The 24,793-nt window shown below is 39.4% G+C and overlaps 1 protein-coding gene across 2 annotated transcripts in view; it reads left to right on the top strand.

Moving 5' to 3' along the window:
- Positions 1 to 794: 794 nt before the first annotated feature.
- The window catches only part of DTNA (dystrobrevin alpha), a 338,390-nt gene continuing 314,391 nt past the window's right edge, over positions 795 to 24,793 (top strand). The window contains exon 1 of one of the 2 annotated variants that reach the window (XM_073898312.1): positions 795 to 1,009. The gene's annotated coding sequence lies outside the window, so the exon portion shown is untranslated. Of the gene's footprint in view, positions 1,010 to 1,449; positions 1,518 to 24,793 lie in introns of those variants that run through there. The other variant, XM_073898313.1, reaches the window with a different exon arrangement.

Genomic DNA, 24,793 nt, shown 5'->3' with positions numbered 1-24,793 from the left:
ACAAACACACAAGAGAAAAAATTATATAAAAAACATATCCATGTAGAAAAATCAATTAATTAATTTGCAATAGAGTTGGTAACTTAAAAATAATCAAGACTATCTTGATTATTTTCAGTAATCTAAGTTTCCAGGAATTGGTGAACCTCTGAGTAGCTGTGCAATTAATATTTATAGTGAGATATTGACTTACATGTACTTGGATAAGTCACCTTATCTGACTTAGGCTTCATGCTTCTGTATCTGAGGTGACAATACTATTTGCCTTCTCATCCACCTCCTCTGCAAAGATGCTCTGCAAATAAATGAGGTAATGTTTGGGAAATGTTTGCAGCTTGGGAAGGAAACCCACTGCATACATCTCAGGTGTTATCACTATTCCATATTCAAGCCTGGCATATTATTTTTATTTTAAATTGAAATTGTACTGTTTGAGTTCTCGGGTTCTGACCAAAATCTGGGTCAACATAAGAAGATGATTATTTTTAATTTTAATTCTGAGGCTCTGTTCGGATCCCTTGCACGTGTGAGAGAAAACTGTAGCAAATAAACAAAGCACATAAATCAAGCTTTGAAAGAGAAAAATCTCTATCCAGAAGGATTTTTTTTTTTCAGTGAAGAGCATGAACACTGTATTTCCCCGGAGGAATATTTCGGTCCAGGAAGGAGGATAGTGCATGCAGTGTGAGTGTGTGTATGCAAGTGTGTGCATGTGTGTGTGTGTGTGTGTGTGTGTGCTGTGCGTGCGCGCCCGCGGAGAGAGGGGCGGGGGAGGCGGATGAGGAGGATGAGATCATAGTTTCAGGATCCTCAGGAAACCCTGGTACTGGCAGCAGCCAGCCTCTGCTGTGCCCACATGACCCACAACTCTGGCAGCGGACCCGGCACTTCCAACATTATTAAATAATAAGAAAGCGGCTCCTACTCCATGCCCAAACCTCCTTACAGACCAATGGACACCTTCTAAGAGTTTGGTGAGTCGGTGACTGAGGCGCCCGTCCATTCCAAGGTGTGTGCAAGGCGTTTTCCTCCTTGACAGCTCCGGGATGGGGGAGGGCGCGGGAGCGGAGGGGGTCCGGGCGCCGGGCTGGGAGTGGGCGCCGGCCGGGCCGCCGCGCGGTGCCCCCCGCCGCCCGGTGCCGCGGAGCGAGCGGCGAGGCGGGAGATGCACATGACGCGCCGCCCGAGCTGCGCAGGGACCGCAGCCGCCCACGGCGCCGGGGCGCGGGCACAGGCTGCTCGGCTGCGGGAGCAAGGGCAGGCGCCGCGCACCGGCAAAGTCAAGAGTGGAAGCGGGCGGCGAGCGCGGGCTGGGGAAGGGAATCGCCCCAACGCCCACTCGCGGGGTTCCCACCTGTGCGCGGGCGCCGGCCGCCGCGAGCGCCAAGCATGTGCCGGGCGCCGCAGCCAGGACTGCGGCGCGGCGCCTCCCCCGGCGGCGGGCGGCGCCTCGGGCCCGCGGGGCGGCGGTAGCGGCTGCTGCAGGATGGCCGGCCCGGGGGCGCGGGGCCGCGCAGGTAAATCTCGGCCTCCCGTGGAGGCCCTGCCGTGCCGCAGCCCCCGCTGTCGCCGCCGCGCCGCTCCCGGGCTCGGCGATGGCAGCCGGTTCCGTCGCGGCGCGGGTCGAGTTGTTTTGTTGTCAGTGCTGCGCTCGCGGTCGTCCTCGCGGGCTGAGCCGTTGGGAGGTGGCCTGGCCACCTCCATTAGGGATGGCACTCACGTTGGGGAGCGGTCTGGGGGGTATTGACCGGGAAGGCGGCGATGGGTCCCTTCCAGCCAGCGGCGTCAGCGCGTGTTGCAATGCACTGCGGTGCCCGGGCGGATGCTGAGTGGGAGTGGGCGCGCGGCGCCGGGGGCGGCGGGTGCGGATCTGGGCGCGGGGGGCCGGTGAGTGGCCTCAGCTTTTATAGCCTGTTGCCCATTTTGGAGTTTTCCGCTGGACAGAAGGCGGACGGGAGGTTCGTTCTGGTGCCTGGAGTGGGGGAGAGAGAGGTGTCTGTCAAAAGACCAAAGCCAAGGAGAGAAGAGGAGTGGCCCGACGGCGGTGCTGGGCTCAATGGTACCGTTCCCGGGACTCGGTAGTAAAACTTTCCTCTTTGGCAGGCATGGGGTACGGCTTTGAGAAGATAAGCGTGGAACTTGGGGGAGAAATACTGGATGTACACTTGTAGAGAAGCTTACCACCCTTAGGTTCATTCTTGCTCTAAAAAAATGGTCTTTTGAGTTAATGTTTATGTTCACGTTTTCCTGTTTTCTGTTAGGATCACTTGGTATTAATGTGTTTGTGTTTCCTTTTGAACATAACAGTAACCCATATTGTTGAAGCACGCATAGTTACGTTTCTTTTACATCTATATATATAATATATAGATGTGTGTGTGTATGCGCGCACACACACACACACACAGACACACACACACACGTACTTATTTTGCTTATTCCAAAGGTAGAAACTTTAGGAAAAACAGCTCTCCATATGTTCCAGGCACAGTTCTGTGAGCTTTCACTCACTCAGTTCTTACCGCAACATGAGGGGTAGTTAATAATACTGTCCACCTTTTACAGGTGAGGAAATCCAGACGCAGAGAGCTGAAATAACCCAAAGTCGTACAGTTATTAAATGTTAGAGCCCAGTTGGTCTCTCAGTGCACTCTTAAGCAACTCATGTATTTATTTATCTATATGGCACCCCATTGTGCCTAAAGTCTTCTATGTTTCATATATTGATGACATTTCTCTACCAAGATGAACATCTTAACTATGTGCTACGGTTGGACACAATTAAGGTTTTCTAATTTTTAATACTATATTATAGTAAATATCCTTTGAGTACTTTTGCCACAATTAACCAAGTTGCCTACAACAATTACAAACTAAAGGAGTATTTATCAGCAAAGTTAAGATTTTCAGCAGTTAAGATTATCAGCCAAGTAAACTATCACAAAGCAGGTGGCTGAATTGATCTATAGTTTGCACTTAATTTTAAACTTCCTAAGGTGTTAGTCTGGTCTTTGCTCAAAACATGGCCATCATTTTCCTCAGAACACCAGAATTTTTGAGCAAGTTTAATCATCTTTAATCCAGTCATTCTGACTAGAGGTTAAGCAGTTTTAAAAGAAGAATTTTGCAATTCTCTTTAAACTGTCAGTGATTAAAAGTGGGTTATATTTTGAGGGTGTTCGTGTATTGTCTATACCTTTTAGCCAGTTGTATGTGCTTTATACAAAGTTGTGTAGCAATGAAGACAAATCAAAATTTCTCATTAGTTCTAAGCTGAAATACTTTTAAAATCTCCGCTTGCTTTAAATGAACCACGATGTGAAGAAAGGTCTCAGTGGGGTGAACTCCCAACTGCACAAATTTAGAGAATTACTCATTTGAGCTTATCATGGAACTCTCATAATATTCATTTTATTGGGTGGATGTCTCTCTTAAGTCTTCATCTGTTATTTCTTCAAGTAAATTTAATTGCTCCTTCACATAACCAGTTTCAAATTATTTTGACATTCACAGATTTCCTTAATTCTTGTCTCTCAGTTTAATTAAATTCAATATACATATTTCAAACCCACAGTTATTCAACATTATAAGTGAAAAGACTAGAATCCAACTGAACTACATGGACACATGTTCTCTGGATATGAAAAGAGAAAACTATCCCATTCTTCAGTGGTTAACCTCCTCCATGCCCCAAATTATGGCTTCAACTTTATTTTGGGATACCAGAGCAGTGCTGTGGTCAAAATAGTTACATGCCATCTCACACAGTGTTTTTGTTACTGAAATTGAATTTGATTTTTCCAAGTCTATATGAAATGTTAATTGTTTATTCTCTCATACATAGATATGTCCTTTCTTACCTAACTCAGACTGTTCCAGTTTTCTAGCTTCTGTTACTTATTTTAGAGAAAGCATTCCCTTGCTACTTTTACCTCACCTGGTAGATATGACATGACTTTTTCCTTTCAAGTCCCACACCTCTAGTTTTGGGAGAATTACAATGTCTCTGCATTCTGAGAGCCCCTCTGTTTCAGGTGCTGGATGGGGAACTGGGGATCAATAATGAGCAGAAAGATGAGTGAGCCCTGCCAACACAGGGGGTCAGATTTTAATAAAATAATTATACAAATAAGCGTTTATTTGCAAATGGAGGTAATTTCTCTGAAAGAAAGAATTCTATAAAAATGTGTAATAAAGGATTCTGCACTGGACACAGAGGTCAGAACAGGATGCCCAATCAGTCACATATTTGTGGAGGAATGACATGTGAGAAGGTGTTTACTAAGTCAATTGTCTTCTTAAATACGTTCATAAATCTTTTCTGAATTATTTTCTGAATCAGAGACCTTTGTCTCACTCTGGTTACCGCTACACTTCTCTATTCACCAGGAGCCATACTATTTACCTTCATTATTCACCTAGGGACACGGGGAGATTTACAAAACTATCAATACCTTTTAAAGCATGTAGGGCATGTGCTACCCTTATCTAGTTATTAACTTATGTGTAGAAAGTTATTTAAGTTTAGTGAAATATAATCATTTTCTTTCTTTGCCTTAACAACTGCTTTGAATTTTCAAAAAGTAGTTGTGTGTGTGTGTTTAGTTGTTAAAGGGGCAGAATGTCTCAAAATAGAAATGCAATTGATTCATCACATAGTCCCTAAGATTCTCTAAGGGAGACACTTCTCCCTAAGAAGTGTCCAAGGGAAAACAAGAGACCGCAGAGTAAGGGAGGTGCTATTAAGTGATGAATATGCTGGGAACATATGTATTAACATTTTGAAGCGAGCATAGTGACTAAATTTGTTGAATAGTTACTGTGTGCTGGGTATTCTGTGGGACATAGATAAATTAACTTATGTATTCTTCACGATTGCCTAGAGGTCTGCGTGCATTACCCATATCCCCATTTTATAGAACAGGAACTGAAGCATGAAAAGAGCAATAATCCTGACCACTGTCACATAGGTAGGGATAAACCCTAAATTCAAGTATTCTGATATTGTAGTCCACACTGTTAGCTGTTGATGTGTAGCACCTAGTTCATAATTTTCCTAATGTGTTAAAGTCCCATCATCGTTGAAAATAGTAAGACCTCCTAATTTGATCCTTTGGTTACTTTTCCCTTAATAAAAATCAGTGGGAAAAAAATAGAACTTCCTTTATGGCAATGCTTTTTGCTCCATATTTTACAGGCAAAATATACATAAAGCAAGAAGAGATATATGAATTCCTAGACAAAGATTGGAGGCCACTAAATTATGAGAAATTTCTCATTATATGTTATATATTTTTAAATTCAAAAATAGTCATTTGAGCAGCATTTGAAACTATTGAAATTTTTAGCATCAAGAATATGTACTTCAGCATTTCAAGTAATTAGGGAAATATCTTTAACAGCTGGAAGTTCCGTGACCATTAATAAACTTAAGAATTTTAAGTCACCTGTTTCACCTACCCTCAATGTCTGTCCAGAATATGCACTGCAAAGAGGACATAAAGTATGACATAATAACACCTGTTGAATTGTCTTGGTAAGATTTAAGACCTTGTTAATTTTTACATTGGGATCTTCTGACATGACTCATAGTAACTGTTATGATTAAAACTTAGTAGTTTTGAATATTATCCAAATAATGCTAATCTAAGACACATGGGGTATATTATTAGGAAAGTGAAGTGCTAATTCGTTAAGTGTACAAATCACATAAAGATCTTTGCACAGTGTCTGAAAATGTTAGCCAATGTTATTTCTCCCTGAAAACGGTGGGTAATATGCAGCTGATAGGATTATGTTAGTAGTAACCATGAATCAGTTCATACAAAGAGCACACATACAATTAGATGACTCCTTTCTTTGAAACTGTTGGAAATGCTTAAGGCAGTGCATACATTTTCTGTTACTCCAGTATCCCTATCAAGAATGTGATACATAATTTCTCTGTATGCTCAGTTTCATACAAAGCTTGATTTCATGGAATAATTAGTAAACTATTGCTCTAATTTATACCATAAGGAAGAGCTGCAAGATTTGATCTGACTTGTGTGTGTGTGTGTGTGTGTGTGTGTGTGTGTGTGTGTGTGTGTTTGGTGTTATCAGAGTGGAGGATGACATCGAGTATACCAATGAACAATTCGTTAACTGGAGTTTACAATTTGATGTCATAGTATAGTGTCCTGTGGCAGAGAGTTTTGTATGTTTGATGTAAATATAGAATATATTAACCAGTTATGATTGTTTAGGTTATGCAGTCATAACAAACAACTTTAAAATCTCAGTGACTGAAAAGAACAAAGGTTTATTTCTTGCTAAGGCTATGTGCCCATATTCACGAATAAAAGACTCTATTCTACATCCCCCTCTCTTAGAGATTCATGCTAATAAAGCCCCTGTCATCCAAACATCCTCATCTCTCATCAGGCACATGGGAACATGGTGAATCACCCACAGGTTTTTAAAGGCTTCTACCAGGAAGCAAGACTTGCCATTTTCGCTCATATTTTCATTGACCAAAGCAAATTATACAGCCATTCCTAACCAGAAGATGGAAGAGAAGAGCAATCTGATCCTATGCCCGGATGGAAGAACAGTGTGATAGTAATGAGCACATTAATGATTACCATATAAAATCAGCCAGTTTCCTTCAATAGTTTTATCACCTAAAAATGACTTATGATTTAATGTAAAGTAGAATCAACAATAACTATATTTTAGAACTTCACCATAGGAAGGTAATTCCTACATAAAATCACCAGCAAAGAAAGTAGAGACTAAACTTGTGAAATGGATGATATCCCCCTTTTTCATTAGGGGTGTATTTAGTCAATGAATGATCGTAAAGCTATGATTTTAGATTAATGCATGATGTAGCCTATTTGACCATAAGCACAAGCCAAGAACAGTGCCAACACCTGCATACAGCACCCAAGCTGTGTTTTCTGAATACATTTGATAGTATCAACATGGTAGAGAAAGGAGAACACCTATGTATGTACCATCTTTGTCACCTGCACCAACATGAACAAAAGTAACATATGTGCTCTTCATTATTGTAAAAAGTAATACAGATAAACATATAAATAATACTGCATGTTTATTTTAAATTGCCAAACATAATTTGAAAATTTAGAATATATCCAATCAATATTTTTTAAATTTTATTTTATTATGTTAATCACTATACATCATTAGTTTTTGATGTAGTGTTCCATGATTCATTGTTTGCATATAACACCCAGTGCTCCATTCAATATGTGCCCTCATACCCATCACCAGGTTAGCCCATCCCCCACACTCCCCTCCCCTCTAGAACTCTGTTTCTCAGAGTCCATAGTCTCTCATGGGTCGTCTCCCCCTCCGATTTCCCTCCCTTCATTTTTCCCTTCCTACTATCTTCCCTCTTTTTTTTTTTAACATCTAATGTATTACTTGTTTCAGAGGTACAAGTCTGTGATTCATCAGTCTTACACAATTCACATCGCTCACCATAGCACATACCCTCCCCAATGTCCAATCCATATTTTTTAATTAAACCTTTTATTCTGAAATAATTGGACATTCACATGCCATTGTAAGATATAATACAGAGAGATCCCATGGTCACTTTTATCCAGTTTCCTCCAACACAAACAAACATTAGAAAATGGGCAAAAGACATAAAAAGACATTTCACCAGGAAAGATATATAAATAGCAAATATGCACATGAAAGATGTTCAACATCATTAGCCCTTAAGGAATGCAAATTAAAATCAGGGTGAGATATCACTACACACCTATCAGAATACTCATTGCAAGTATATAGGAATTTACTGATTTTTGTATGTTTATATTGTATCCTGGGAACTTGCTGAACTTATTAGCTCTAAATGTTTTTTGTAATTTTTAGAATGGTCTATGTAGACCATCACATCATCTGAAAGTAAGGACAATTTTTTTCTTTCTAATCTGTATGCCTTTTGTTTTCTTTTCTTGCCTTATTGCACTGTTAGAAGTTCCAATATTATGTTAAATAGAGGGCTGAGAGTGAACATTCTTACCTTGTTGCTGATCTTCAGGGGAAAGCATTCAGTCTTTCCTCATAATGTATACATAATATCAGCAGTAAATTTTTTTTGTAGCTGTTCTTTATCAAATTGAAAAGTTTCATCTCTGTTCCAGTTTTTTCTGAGTGTGTTTATCATGAAGAGGTATTAATTTTTGTCAAACGCTTTTTTCCCCCACCAAATGATATGATCATTTAATTTTCCTTTTTTAGCCGGTTATAAAATAGAGTACATTGATTTTTTACTATTGAACCAGCTTTGCATCCCTGTAATAAATTCCATTTAGCCATTGTGTATAATGTTTTTATAATCTATTTGCCAATATTTTGTTAAAGATTTTTACATCTATATTCATAAGAGATATTGGTCTATGGTTTTCTTTTTTGGTGCTATCTTTGTTACTGATATCAGAGTAATACTAGTTTCATAAAATCACTTACCATGTCTTCCCTCTTCTTATTTTCTGAAAGAGATAGTGTAGAATTGGTATTAATTCTTCCTTAAGTATTTGGTAAAATTTCTCAGTGAAACCATCTGGTCTGGGAGATTTCTTTTTTAGAATTTTTTTTTTTTTAGTTATGAACTCAATTTCTTTAATACTTGTACTAGTTGACTTGGGCTGCCATAACAGAATACCACAGACTGGGGGCTTAAACAACAGAAATGTATTTTCTTATGGGTCTGGAGGCTGGTAGTCCAAGATCCAAGGATCAGCGGATTTGTCTTCTTCTTAGGCCTCTTCCTTGGCTTGCTGATGGCTGCCCTCTTGCTGTGTCCTCACGTGGTCTTTCCTCTGTGTATGCATCCTTGGTGTCTCCCTGTATGTCTGAATTTATGCTTCGTACAAAGACACCGGTCAGATTTGATTAGAACCCTTCCTAATTGTCACATTTTAACTTAATTGTCATTTTAAAGGCCCTGTCTCTAAATATGATCATATTCTGTATTGTGGTTAGGGCTTCAACATATGAATTCTGGGAGGACACCATGCAGCCCATAACAATATTTTATAGGCTATTCAAATGATCAGTTTCATATTATGTGAGTTGTGGTAATTTAAGTTTGTTGAGGAATTGATTTATTTCATCTAAGTTGTCTGATCTATTTGTGGAGAGTTGTTCATAATATTTTTGTTCTTTTGATGTCTGTGGTATCTCTCCTGATATCCCATGCTTCATTCTTAACGTTGGTGATGTGTGACTTCTCTCTTCTGTCAGTTTTGGGAGGTTTATCAATTTTACTGATCTTTAAGAGACCAAAGAAACCATTGCTTCATTGATTTTTCTTTATTGTTTTTCTGTTCTCCGTTGATTTCTGCTTTCATAATATTTTCTCCATTCTGTTTGCTTTTGGATTATTTTTCTCATCCTTTTCTATATTCTTGAGTGGATGTTTAGATTACTGGTTTTCGGTTTTTCCTCTCCCCTATTGTATGCATTTAGTGCTATAAGTTTCCCTTTTGGCACTTATTTGCTTGTAGTCTACTGTATCTGATATTAACAGACATTCCTTTTCTTCTTTGATTGATGTTTGCATATCTTTTTTCTATCCTTTTACTTTCAATATGCCTATATCATTTTATTTGATTTGAATTCCTTGTACATATAAGTAGTTGGATCATATATTTTAATCCACCCTGCCAATATCTTTTAATTGATGTATTTAGACCATTTACATTTATTATAATTATTGATATGTTAGGCTTATGTTTGCCATTATATTTTTTGGTTTCTCTCTTTTTTACTTTCTCTGAGTTTTTTTCCTTGCCTTTCTGTCAGTTACCTGAGCTTTTATAGAATTCCATTTTTGTCTATAGGGTGTATCTATACATCTTTTAGTGATTGGTGAAAGTATTACATCATATACACACACATATAATTTTTCACTGTCTACTGCTATTGTCATTTTATCAATTCTAGTGAACCATAGAAACTACTTCTTTTTACATTCTTTATTCTCTGACATTTATAGTATAATTGTCAAATATTTCCTTTATATGCATCACACAGTGTTAACATTTTTGTTTCAACTGTCAAATATAATTTAGAAAGATTAAGAGGAACAAAAAAGTCCAATATATTTATCCATATTTTTTCTTTCTTGATGTTCTAACATATCTTCTTGTATTGCTTCCTTTTTGTTTTGAAAACTTCCTTAGCCATTCTTTTAGAGCAGACCAGTCTCCTGGTGACAAAATATCTTTGTTTTCTTTCATCTGAGAATGTCTTTATTTCCCCTTCATTCCTGAAGGATATTTTAACTGGATATGGGATTCTAGGTTGATAACTCTTTTGTTTCAGCACTTGAAAAATTTGCCACTTTCTTATGACCTTCATGGTTTCTGTTGAGACATCTGTGATTCATCTTGGTTTTCTCTTATAGGTAACTGTCATTTCTCTCTCTTTCAAGATTTTTTTTATCTTCAGTTTTCATAAATTTGACTATGTTGTGCATTGGCATGGATTTCTTTTGGTTTAATGTGTTTGACATTCCGATTTATTCAGCTTCTTGAATCTGTAGATTTATGTCTTTTGTCAAGCTTGGGAAGTTTTCAGGCATTATTTCTTTGAGTACTTTTTCAGCTCTGTCCATTTTCTCCTCTCCTTCCAGGTCCCCGAGACATGAATGTTAGATCTTTTGGTGTAGGACCATACTGTATTTGTTTCCTATGGCTGCTATAACAAATTTCCATAAACTTGTTTTACATCACACATTTATTCTTTTACAGTTCTGGAGGCCAAAACTCAGAAATCAGTTCCATTGGGTTGGTCAAGGTGTTGGCAGGGAGGGTTTCTCTGAAGGTTCCATGGGGAAATTAATTTTCTTGCATTTTCTAGCTACTGGAGGCTACCAGTATTCTTTGACTCACAAATTCTTCTTCCCACCAATCTAATCTCTTGCTTCTATAATCAAATCTACTTTCTTTGCTGTAGTCAAACCTCCCTTGACTCTCTCTTTTAAGGACACTGTGATTACATTTAGGGTCCATCTGGACAGTCCATTATATTCTCCACATCTCAAGCTCTGTAATTTAATCCCATCTACAGAATCCTTTCTTGCCTTATAAGCTTCCAGGAATTAGGACCAGACCAAATATCTTTGGGAGCCATTATTCAGCCTACTGTACACACAGAGTCTCTGAGGCTCTGTTGTTTCAGTCTGTTTTCTCTGTTGTTCAGACTGAGTTATTCTAATTATTCTGTCATCCACCTTACAGATTCTTTCCTCTGCCACTTCCATTCTGTTATTGGACCCACCCACAATATTTTATATCTGGTCATTGGGGTTTTTTTTTAGTTCTAAAATTTCCACTTAGTTTTTTCTAATGCGTTCTCTTTTTTTAGCTGATACTTTTTACATTTTTGTTTCAAGCATGTTCATAATTGCTCATTGGAGTATTTTTTTTTATTATGGCTGCTTTAAAAACTTTGTCAGATAATTCTAACATCTCTCTGTAATCTCATTGTTGGCATCTATAAATTGTCTTTTATTCTTCATTCAGTTTCTGATTTTCCTGGTCCTTGGTGTGATGAATGATTTTCCGTTGAAACCTGGCCATATTCTTATTATGTTAAGAGACTCTGGATTTATTTAAACATCCTGTTTTAGTTGTCTTCCACTAACATCACCCCAGTGGGCAAAATGGGGATGGTGCCACCTCATCCCTTCCAGGTGGGGAAAGAAGTGCAGGTTCCTCACTCGGTCTCCCTTGTCACCTAAGGGGGCTCCACATTACTGTGGGAATTGTGAATTCAAGTTCCCCACTAGATCTTCACTGATACCTCCCTGGTTGGGAATGGTAGAAGTGCCTCTTTTCTGTTCCCTATGTGGAATCCATAGACAACCTGGGGACAAGAAGGTGGTCTGATTACTCCTGGGCCATGATGACAGCCCTGACTCTCCACTAGGCCTCCCATGACACCACTCAATGGAGATAGAGAGGGGAGACTTGGTATTGCCAGGTGGGGGTAAAAGTTCAGCCTCCCTGCATAGTCTCCACTGACAACCTAGTAGGGGTAGAAGGTGGGGAGTCTCATTATCACCTGGTGGGAATGAAAGTCACAGCTCTGTACTTGGCCCTCTGTGCTATTACATTGTTGGGGATGAGGAAATATGGGGCTCCTTTACAGCCTGGTGAAGGTGGAGGTCTAGGCTCCCTACTTAGCCTCTGTTGGCATGGTTGTGGTAGGGCTACATTATTTTCTGTTTTAAATGGTTGGAATAAAGCCATTATTATCTAAATATTCTTTTACTTATTGGACTAGGACCAAGTCCTTATTTATAAGAACTAGGAAAGGAGCAACACAATAAAGCATGCTTTTGTTGGCCTCCCCCCCTTTTTTTTTTTTTATCTATGTCTGTTGGCATTTCTGGGTTTCTAGTTTCTTTAGTTCCATGTTTGGGATACATGAAGCAATACAGAAACCCAAGGAGTCATCACTGGCGTGACTGAGGACCCTGAGGCCCCTAGCTGGTTTACCTTCTCTCCAACTTTCAGAGTCTTTGTATGCTTATTTTATGTATAATGTCAAGGGTTTTAGTTGTACTTAGTGAAAGGAATAGGGAAAATTACTTCTACTCCATCTTCACAGAAATCTAATCCACATTTTTTATGCAAGTGTAAACTGAAAAATATCACTCAACATTGATTCTCAGAGGATGGCAGGGGATTAACTGCTGCTCTGTTTCTGAATAATAAGCACTTGACAGGTCAGTGGGATGAGGGGCTACTTGGACAATGATGCAGACAGGAACACAGAACATTCCGTCAGTGCTAAGGTCTAGGGACCATGTGAAGGTACTCTTACTCCTCCAAATCAATGCTTTTTTCTCTCCTGGGAAACCATTGCTGCAGGCTGTAGCAAGGTTGGAAACTTCTACCATTCTCTTAGACTGTCTTTTGTGGCGGAATTCTGAAACTTCACCATCCCAGCCCCTACTGTATTCTCACTAATTGTTCTTTATTTCCGGGAATATTATCCATCTGAAATGCAGTGTTCAGCCAGAAAGTGTGTGGGAAAATGTTGCTAAGCTAAGAAGGAAATAGTGAACACAAAATCTGTGTTTAAATTCTGAGGAGCACCTACCAGCAAGCATTCATGTTAATTTATTTTGGTGTAAAATTATAGATTAAAAATAAATGTACTGATTGTGTCAAGTTGTTTGATCACTGCTCAGTAGATTAAGTACAAGAGATGGGGATAAGAATTTTCTGCTTGAAACCAGTGTTCTGAGGACTAACAGTTGACAGGGAGGCAATCACAAAGAACAGTAGTCCAAGGAGACTCTTCCAAAAAACAAATCAAGTTATTGACAATGTAATTAACCCTGAAGTTCTCACTGTACTAGAGCAATGTTCCTTCAAGTGTGGTCCTCAGACAGGTAGTGTTAGCACAGCCTTGAAGTCTCTGTGAATACAAATTTCTAAGAAACTCTAAGATTGCTGGATGGAGCCCAGCAATCTCTTGTAACAAGCCCTCCAGGTTCTTCTGATGCACGTGAAGTTAGAAACCACTGTACTAAGGTAACCATTGCAGAGTACACTAAATTTAGGCTTTTCATGATTCTCAACTCACCAGTTTAGGTTTTTGGAAAATTTATTATGTTTAACATTTTGTGTTCTTTAATCATATTTTTAAAGTAAATATAGCAAAGAAATTAAAAATTTTTTACACAAAGCAGTCTCTTTAGTTACATATGCCTTAATGATTTACACAATTATTTTGTATCCTTAACCCAAATCGTCATAACTGCTCCATGTCTCATCTTTTTGGTTGAAACCATAAATTAAGCCATGCCTACTCTTCCCTGCCTTTGTTCCTCATAGCTGCCAAGTCATACATTAATGGATTTTCTTGGCAGTTTTTATGTACTTTTCTAGAGCTGACACAAGTCACGAAGATATTTGGAGGCAAGGGTGGGGGCGTCTGTGCATCATTTGAAGAAGATGCATTTTAGGAGATCTTGTCACACAATATTGTTAGAGACAGATGCATATGCAGATGTCCAGACTCATCATTGTCATTACCACATCAGCTCTACCATGGGGGATTCACTGTCTACTGCAGCCTTGCATTTTTCTCTGGGGTCATGTGAAATTAAAGAAAATCTTGGCTCGAGGGCCATCCTGAGGAAAGAGAAGCTGCATTTTGAATAGAGATTTTATAATTGGGGTACAGTTACAAACCCTAAAATGGGGTAAGACAAAGTAAGAAGCAAAAGGTTAGAAGTTTAAAAAAAATTTTTTTTGTGATTGTAATAAAATCTAGAGAGGTGCAGATTTGAGAGATAATCTGTGGCTTCTAGTCCTAAATGTGGTGCAGTTTTATTTTTAGGATAGTATTATTTTATTCTTTCAATTAGCAATTCACTAAACACAGAACATAGATTAGAACATAGGTTATATGAACATAGATATAGAACATAGATTTGAGTTCATAGATTTGACTTTACTTAGTATCCGCCACTTTTGGTTGCCAATCTTTTTGGTTTTTGATCAGTTATTACATTCTTTTTGAAGATTTTATTTATTTATTTGAGAGAGAGAGAATGAGAGATAGAGAGCACGAGAGGGAAAAGGGTCAGAGGGAGAAGCAGACTCCCTGCTGAGCAGGGAGCCTGATGCGGGACTCTATCCCGGGATGCCAGGATCATGACCTGAGCTGAAGGCAGTCGCTTAACCATCTGAGCCACCCAGGCGCCCCAGTTATTACATTTTACTATGTGTAATTTTTAAGGTTAATTTTAAATCATAAAGTTCAATTCCATAATACCCTTTACTCCATACATCTTTTAAAAGATGTCCTTGTTCTTGAGGAAACTAGGGAAATGGCTCACAAACAATTCATCTGCTTTTGATTTAAAATGAGACACATTCTTGGTTCAGAAAAATACTATTCTCTTATCCTTTTAGTAGCCTCACTACCGGTTGTGTTATGTTTTCCATCCCTTCTGTTCCCTTTGTGCATTCAATCTGATTATATTTCTCATTTACTCATGTTGCTTGAGTGTTTAAATGGTTGTGTCTCTGCAATGTTTTGGGGATACGACTTTTCCAAACCTTCATTATGTAGAAGTGTTTGCTAAATAACACCATGTGGACAGGTTGCAGGAACCACTCCTTTAAAAACATATGGTTAAATAATGAGGCAGATGTTTGCTCTCACACACTCCTCTTTTATAAAATAAGGGCCCCCAGCCCTGGTGATACCAGTCAGATGCCTTCTTTCTTGAAGGAACCAATTGGCTGGCTTTTTTAAAATGTGGTAATTAAATCATCACCAAAATGCTTAGGTAAGGCTTAAATATGGAGAAAAACAGTTCCTGAAGAATAAACGGGGGCAAGAAAGGGGGGGTTCAGAAAGGTAAGAAGTGCAGATCATGTCCCGTGTGGGCGGTCGTCCAGATTTTCCCCTACAGTGTTAGCTTCTATTTATAAACATAAAATGTGTCAGGTGATTTTTTTTTCCATATGCAGATAAATTCTTCCTCTTCCTTTTAACCTAGACACTGTGAAAGTAATATTTACCATTAGAATATATATATAAAATAGTTTCTGTATTTATAGTGCTTAAACCCCCTTTTTCATGGGCACCTGGGTGGCTCAGTCAAACCCCCTTTTTCTGTTGTTTATGGTTTTCTTTTTTTCTTTATTGGTTCAAAATGTTTTTTCTCTTATGCCTTATTTTCTGGGAGCATGTGACATAACAGCTGTAAATTAAAAGTTCTTTAAATATCTCTCATACTTTAGATATGAGGCTGAGAGTTGCTCCATATTCATCCAGTTTGAATCTTTGTATTAGACAAGAAAGAAAAACAATGGAATTGAACCCAAAGCAAGTGGTATTCTATCAGCAATCAGCAGTGGACTGGTTCTGAAAGCAAATAATCCAGCTTCACCAGCCACAGTAGGTTAAGGGGAAACAATAGCCCTGTGATTTCCTGTGGGTGAGCATGTGGGAGAGGGCATGGTTTGGGTTTTAGGGTTGAGGCTGGTGATTAAGGGGGGAGAGAGTGACAGATACTAGGACTTCACTTCTTTCTTAGCCATAATCCTGCCTGGCTGTGAACAGATGATAACCTATGCCAACTGTCTTTGTTTTTCTCACCACTTTATTCTCTTCATCTCCTTTGTTTTGTGTTTGTTTGTTTGTGGGTTTTTAAAAAATATTTATTTATTTATTTATTTATTTGAGAGAGAGAGAGAATGAGCAGGAGGGGCAGAGGGAGAGGGAGAGAATCTCAAGCTGACTCTGTGCTGAGTGCCGAGCCAGACGTGGAGCTCAATCTTACAACCCTGAGATCAGGACCTGAGCTGAAACCAAGAGTGGGAGGCTCAACCGACTGCACCACCCAGGTGCCCCTGTTTGTGTTGTTTCTGTTTTTCTCTTGGATTTCTTCTTTCCGTACCCCCGGCCACAGTCTAGCTGAGCCGAGTGGTCATGTGAGGAGACTGATTGCTGGCATTGTAAGACTAAAGACATGTTAGTCCCTGGCCTGCACTTCTCCAAGCTCTCACAAGCCTGTGACAAGACTGCATCTTCTAGTTTTCCCTCTCTGTTCCACCAGTCTTTCCACATTACTCATTACTCTCTTGGATTCAGTATTCTATGTTAGTCTGTGGGAGAACCAGCCCTTGTCATAATTCATACTTACCATACCTTCTCTTTGCCCCTCTGTCTCAATGTGGTTATGAAACTGGCCATTCATTTTTTAGAAGTGTTCCTCAAAATATGTTTCAAGGGCCACCTGCATTAGAATCTTCTGGGGTGGGGCACCTGGGTGGCTCAGTCGGTTAAGCATCTGCCTTCGGCTCAGGTCATGATCCCAGGGTCTTGGGATCGAGTCCCGTGTCCGGCTCCCTGCTCCATGGGAAGCCTGCTTCTCCCTCTCCCACTCCCCCTGCTTGTGTTCCCTCTCTCGCTGTGTCTGTCCCTCTCTCTCTCTGTCAAATAAATAAATAAATAATCTTAAAAAAAAAAAAAAGAATCTTCTGGGGTGTTTGTTAAAAGGGTAGGTTTCAAAACTCCATCCTAGACCCACTGAATCAGAATCTCTTTTTCTGACTTTAGGATTTTAAGGTTAACACGAATTCTGGGGATTAGTCCAGATCTGTTCTTCACAAACTAGGGTGGCTTTTTATGTTTTATTTTACATTTTTTTAAAGATTATTTATTTGAGAGAGTGTGTGCGAGCATGAGCTGGGGGAGGAGGGACAGAGGGAGATGGAGAGGGAGAAGCAGACTCCCCGTGGAGCAGGGAGCCTGATACAACATGGGAATGGATCCCAGGACCCTGAGATCATGACCTGAGCTGAAAGCAGACACTTGACTGACTAAGCCACCCAGGAGCCACTAGGGTAGCATTTAAAAAATCAGAATGCATGGATACCAGTTGCAAGTTTGTTATTTGAACAGTCTGACATGAGTCTAGCATGTACCCTATTTGAACAACTGGAAAATGAGCCATAGAAATTGGAAGGATGGGAAAGAGGTTGGTGTTGACAAAGAAGCATTACTTTAGTGCATTCATCAAAGTCCAGGATTGATCCTCATTTATAAATTCAGAAAGTGGATCTTTCTTCCAAGGGCATAGTCACATTACCCAAGCTTATAGAGACCAAGCTATGAATAGGGTTGCCATTTTTAGAATTATCATTGTCACTAGGACCTGCGTGATCAGGACCTTCTTGTCCTCTAGACAAGAAAGAGGGAAGAAAAATTATCATAAGTTTACTCCTTGAATCTGCTGTCAGACTAAGGAAAATTAGTTGAATAAAAGTGGTGAAAATACTAAAAACAATACTGTGTGTCAGGAAATCTCTTAAATATTTCACATTTGTGATTTCATATGATCCCTCTCAATAGCCTGTCAGTGGTATCATTAGCTCTCTGTTCTAAATGAGAAAGACATAGGGGAAAAGATGCTACGTACCTAGCTCAATAGCATAGAGCTATTGAGCTCTAGCACCAAGTGCTAGAGCTGAAATTCCCAGGCTCTGTGACTAAGTTGTGTGAAAAAGAAAGAAATGACCAAGATATCTCTAGAGTTGCTTAGCCCTTGCCATCTCAGTAGGCGATCAAGTGGGGGCTGAATAGCTTCCAGTTGGTGGAGAAGAAAGGGACATGTGAACCACTGTTTGTATGGATAGAATGCTTTCAGGTCATGAGTAATTAGATGAGCAACCACTGGGTGGATGAAGAATAATGCCTTTGTCAGACCTCGTGGTTTTATTTAACTGACCTCTCTGTGGTTGTGATTAAATGACAGACCTACACAATCTCAAATTGCCTTTTTTTAAAAGATGTATCACAGCCGTATAGAAATAGCTAGACATAAATATTAATAAGTAGTAATATAGGCGTGTTTAAATATAGTCGACAAGTTTGCATATATCAGCCTCGTGGGTGTCCCCAAGTCCTGAGGTAACCTTGTCTCAGAAAATGGGAGTGCAATTGGCTAGAACTTCCACTAGCTCCAACTCAAGCATATTTCCTGTTCTTCTGGGAGATTTTCATGGAGCTTACAGTTCCCCTGTGTCTCTGTTCTGAGTGTCTGCATCTGTTGAATGGTCGGTCACCATTCAGGATTTTGGCTCCTTAGAACAATGCCAGATAGCACAAGAGGTCACCCTGCTGTATGCCACCTTGATCCTTTACTCCCCAGAGCATCCCTGGCTCCAGGCTATGTGTTTAGCAGATTTTGTTGTAGGACTCAGACAATAGAGTTGAGTAGTGGGACAGAAATACTGGATATCCCTTGTATTAAAACTTCCCCAACCATTTCTAAAGAAAAAAGAAGTCATAGTTTGTGTTTTTAACTTAGGCTCCAGCATCTCACCAGGTGAGAAATTAGGTTATTTCTAAGTGCACATATTCATTTCAAAGTGTCAGATGCACACTAGTAAATCATATTTCTGGCTCTCTGTTTTCCCCAGTTTATCTGCTAGGAACTATCCATCAGATTCTTAGCTGCTATTGAAATGTAACCCTTACTTCTGACAGGAAGAACGAATGGCCCTCTCTCATCTATGAAACAAATGTCTGCCACCAGCGGTCCCTGAAAACGCCTCGGCACATACAAATGTTGCTGAATCCTGCATAAAAATAGCAGAGCTGCCATGTATGGTCTTGGGACTAATACTTTGAGACCATTTTAAGTCAGAGTGCAGCCCTAACTCCACGCTGGTGGGTGGTGTTACCGTTCACTGAAAGGTATCCATGAGAAGTATATAATCTGGGGTGCCTAGGTGGCTCAGTTGTTAAGTATCTGCCTTCGGCTCAGGTCATGATCCCAGGGTCCTGGGATCGAGCCCCGCATCGGGATCCCTGCTCAGCGGGAAGCCTGCTTCTCCCTCTCCCACTCCCCCTGCTTGTGTTTCCTCTCTCGCTTTGTCTCTCTCTGTCAAATAAATAAATAAAATCTTTAAAAAAAAGTATATAATCTGCCAAGAGGGGAAACTTTAGGGTCCTAAGTAAGGAAAACATGGTATATCCTTGAGTGGACACCTTTCAAAAGCAAAACTAAACTAAAACAATTCTTTCCAATCATGGAGATGACTAGTATCCATTGCTTATGACTAGTTTATTGCTTAAATAAACATGTTTTGCATCTTACAGGTTATGGTTGACCTGATTTTGCATATATGATGAAATTTTCCACTGTGATGAAAAGGAACCACTGCATTAGGGGATACAAGGTAGCAAGCCGGCATAGAAGAAAGATACTTGTTTCATATAAGATGTGACCACTGGTCTACAGTTAATGACATTTACTTTTGCGATTTAATGATTCATGGAAAACTTCAGAAGTTGCTTAAGATTGGTGGCAAAAGTAACAACCACATAGTTTTGGATTGTCTATGCCTTTAGACAGACATAGCCCTTAGAGCTCGGTTTATTTCAGAGAAGACTTTTGCCTCATATCTCTTACAACTGCCAAGGTATCTATTATTGTGGACTAGACCTGTTATACTCATCTCCACGTCCATGATTCCAGAAAACACTGGATGAGACGGGTGCAAACTCAGAAGGTAAACGCAAAGCCTAACAACAAATATATGCTAAGAGTAAATGTGACATCAAATTGTCTCAAAACTTAAGACTTTATATGATCAAAGCCTGTGTCAGTCTTTACCTAGTGAAAGACTAGGAGGAAAATGCCACAGATCTCAGATGCAAAAGTTCTATCTTCCCGCTCACATCGTTTTCTTTAGCAATACCTGAAATGTTACTGTGGGTCTGCCAGGGGCTGAGCTGACAACTGGATGATTTGCTCTAAGTTCTCATGAGACAATCCATCAGTCTATTACAAGGTGACATCCCAGCTACCTAGGTGACTGGGGATGGGACTAGAGGAGGGTGAAGCTGGACCACACAGAGCAGGTGCAGAGGCACCACCCCTAGTCCTCAGGGAGCTTACATTCTCCCTGGGAGATGCAGTTAAGAAGAGAAACAATCAGTGAAACAACACGAGATAAAGGTAAATTATATGAAATGAGGAATAGGAGAAAGCATGTAGAAATGCTGAGAAATGAGAAGGTTATCGGGAAGTATGTGACAACGTCTCCGTACCTTTATGTGGTTAGAGATCCACAACTGCATGAACAAGTGGGTATCACCATTGCCTGCTGCCTGCAACCCACCTCAGGTCCCCAAAAGGCAAACCTCAACAGGCCTCCCAAGTCACTAGGCTCACGTGCAGTGGAAGAGAACACGTAGGAATATGAAGATAGCAGACATAAGATCCTGGGGTCCACTGCAAGAGTTCATGCATTGTGCTTACCTTTGTTTCTGTAAAGGAGCTAGGAAAGAGGAAAGAATATTCTTAATTTAAGGTGTGCACCGTGAAATCCAGCTTTGCAAAACAATTTTCCCACCTGTTTCTCATTTCTTCCTCGCACGAATCCTGTGAATTGGTGACTCTTTAACTCCCGATGGGCTCAGAATTGTGATTTGTAAAAAGATCATGCAGCTAGTAAACGGCCAAGCAGGAACTCGAGTCCTGCCTGGGTGTTCCCATATTCTCAGTTCTTTGTCCACACCACCACAGTGTTTGAGTTATGACTGCTGACAGGAGAGATTCTCCTGCCTGTAGTGGACTGGGAGAATAGAGCAAGAACATAAAACCTGGCCCCCATATAATGCACAGAGAATCTAATTGGTCAGAACTCCCTTCACAGTGGGTATTTAAGGACCTTAAAAGGTCCTCTCACAGGATTTTATTAAGATAAAAGATCAATTTCCATTTTCAAGGAAATCTGTGAGTCTATGATCTTTGTTCTAATCCCACATCAAGTCAGAGAGGAGTTTGGGGACCAGGATCTCTATATATCATATTAAGCAACACAATATATATGACAGTGGTTCAAGGTTTTAGCATGCATCCAAATCACCTGAAGGGCTTTTGAAAACAGATTGCTGCAACAGTTTCTTATTTAGTAGATCTGGGGTAGGGGCCAAGAATTTGCATTTTTAACAAGTTTCCAGGTGATGCTGATGCTGCTGATCTAGGGACCACACTTTTGAAAGCTACCAATATAACATGGGAGGTCCACAGTGAACTACACTGATTTTATTTAAAAATAACTTTTTAAACATAATGTCTAAGATGGCCTTAAAAAGGAAATGGGGTACCAAAGTGTGACCACAGAGGCTGTGTTTTAATAGCCCATGAAATCACCCTGTGCTGTGCATTGATAATGTCAAGTGTGGGAATTAGGGGCGTAGCAGTGGTGTTCATGGGGTGTTGATTACCCTAGAATACATATTTATTAACTTTGGGGGTGTTTGTTTAATAATTCTGCCATCAGAGTATATACTCCCTTCCCTTTGCTTGATGCCTTTTTAAATTCTTGCTCAAAATACCCCAAAACAGTGGCTCATTCTGCCTGCTTCTACCCTGAGTTCAGCTCTAACAAATTCATTCTAAATGGGATTTGTCCACTAATGTTGCCAGCAGGTTCACCGGCTTTGTTCACCTTGTTAGACGGCAAACTTCATGCAGAAAAGACTCTCTCAGTCTGTGTTTGAATTATTGGTTGGCTAATTCTGGTGGTTTCTAAGTGTTGTTCAGGAAATCTGGGTTATTGTGCTCCTTCCACTTCAACGTCCTATACAGATCTTTCCTTGGGAAAACAAAACAAAACAAAACACTACAATATGTAAGGACGTTAATTCCTTGGCCAGTTATTTTAAAATTACTTGCACACATGTGCACATAGACACAATAGAAAGTGTCTTCCTATTCCATAACCATAGTTGGGTTTTTGAAATAAGCCTTGTCTTCCATTATATTACATATTGTCCTGTTTACTATAATGGACTAAATGTGTGTCACCTTTGTTCTCTATTACTTGTGTTTTACTGTTATTACTTGTGTGTGTGTGTGTGTGTTTAGTCTATGTAATTTTATTACATGGGTAGATTTGTGTTACTACCCCTATAGTCAAAATAGAGAACATTTCCATCACCACAAGGATCCCTAGTGCTGCCACACACATTCCCCTTTCCACGGCCCTCTCCTTCCCCAACCTGCGAATCTGTTCTTCATCTCTTTAATTTTGTCATTGCAAAGTTGTTATGTAAATGGAATTGTACTTAATGCAACTTTTTGAAGTTGTTTTTTAAAAGAAACTCAGCATAATTTCTTTGAGATTCATTCAAGTTGTTGCGTGTATCCATAATTTACTCTTTGTTATGGCTGAGTACTATTCCTTGGTATGAGTGTATCACTGTTTGTTTAACCATTTACCTGTCGAAAGGCATCTGGTTTTGTTTTGTTTTTTTCCAGCTTTGGGCTGTTACAAATAAATATGCTATGAGCATTCATGTATAGATGTGTATGTAAATATAAGTTTTCATTTCTCTAGAATAAATGCCCAAGAATGCAATTGCTAGATGTTTAATTTTATAACAAACCACCCAGCTGTTTTCTAGAATGGATTTTATGTTCTCACCAACATTTCAAGAGAAGTTTCTCTGTTTCCTCACCAGCATTTGGCATTATCCTTATGTTTTATTTTAGCCATTCTGATAGACTTGTAGTGTTTTTGTCTCATTGTGATTTTATATTGCATTTACTGGATGACCAACAATACTAAACATCTTTCCATGTGCATATTTGCCATCTGTATACACTCTTTGGTGAAATGTCTCTTCATGTCTTTTGCCCATTTTCTAATTGTATTGTTCTTTAATTTACTGTTAAGTTTTGAGAGTTCTGTCTGTATGCTGTCTGTGTTGGATATGTAGCTTGCAAACATTTTCCTTTCTCTGAAGCTTGGATTTTCATCTTCTTAACTGGCTCTTTCATGGAGCAAACAATTTTAATATTGATAAGGTCCAATTTATTAATATTTCTTTTTATGGATTGTCCTTTTGGTATCAAGTTTAAGAACTTTTTACCTAGCGAAGATCCTGAAGATTTTTTCCTAAAAGCTTTGAATTTTACATTATACTTTTAATTCCATGATACATTTTGAGCTCATTTTTGTATAACACGGTTTAGATTGAGGTGCCTGTTTTTTCCTATGAATGTCCAGTTACTTCAGCAAATATGCCTTCAATTTTGACATATCTTTTTTTTTTAAATTTAACAAGCGTTATTGTAAGAGGCTACCATATGTGAGACACCATTAGGCAGTGAAGACAGGGAAATTCATAGAATATGGTTCCTGAATGATCTTGTAGTTGGGGATGTACATACATAAATACTTTCAAAATTGTAGATCCAATTATAAGACAGAGGAAAAGGCCTCGAGGGATACAGGAGGATGCAGGTAGAGTAAGTGTAAGCTATTGGTGTAGCTTAAAATGAGAGAGAATTAAAGCAGGGATATAAAGACAGAACAGAGAGAAGGCGGCTGAGAAATATTTATGAGGAACATTTATCAGAGTCTAGCAGGGGGTGGTTTAGGGAGGAGAAGGTGTCAAAGGTTGCCTGTATGGATGGTGGTTTGTACAAAAAGAGGGAAAAAAGGAGGTTTCGGTGGAAGAAATGAATTCGTTTTAAACTTCTTGAGTTTGAGGTAGCCATTAAACATTTAGGTGAAACCAGCCTAGTTACGGTTTTCACATATGAAACTAATGTTTGCGGATTAATTTCATGGTAAGCAATTTTTGAAAATTGCCAAAACTTATTTAGAGCTAAGATGCCATAAATTTAGGTTATGCCACTTTAAGTCAAACACAGAAATCATAGAATTGTGAAAAGGAAACATTATGTTTAATGTAAAGACTGAGGGCCTTGGTGTGTTTTAGGCTAGAATCAGAAATAGAGTGGTTCTGACTACAAACTGTTTAGCTCATGAAGTTTTGTGTTTTTAAAAATGAGTCTTGAGCCTCAGTTTTCTAATCTAGGACGTGGGTGTTTTCATAACCCTGCAGTTTACAGGATTGCAGTGAGGACCAAACAAGATGGCAAGGCTAAAGTTCTTTATCTCTAATGAAGATCTGACATGTATTAGTTCCTTTTTTCCTACCAAGTATTCAGAATGTTTTCCAAACACTTTTAAGAAGGGGAACTCTTTTCTCAAAAGAAGTCTTATACAGACCTAGAAAATGGATCAAGGCAAAACTGTTTCCTCTTCATCCAAGTTCTCAACTGCAACAACCATATGGGAAAGTCGGTCTCTTTGAAAATCACTGATATAGTAAGATCCTCAATTTAAAGGTGAGAAAACTGGTCTGAAGAGGTAAAGAAAGTTTTTGCAAGTCATGTGATGAAAACAGACCCTGGTGTAATCTC

This window comes from Callorhinus ursinus, unplaced genomic scaffold, assembly GCF_003265705.2.
Source record: "Callorhinus ursinus isolate GAN/ISIS: 27379988/994484 unplaced genomic scaffold, GSC_fseal_2.0 scaffold11, whole genome shotgun sequence".
Lineage (NCBI taxonomy): Eukaryota > Metazoa > Chordata > Mammalia > Carnivora > Otariidae > Callorhinus > Callorhinus ursinus.
Note: the sequence above shows the minus strand (reverse complement) of the source record. Positions and strands in the feature narration are given on the sequence as shown.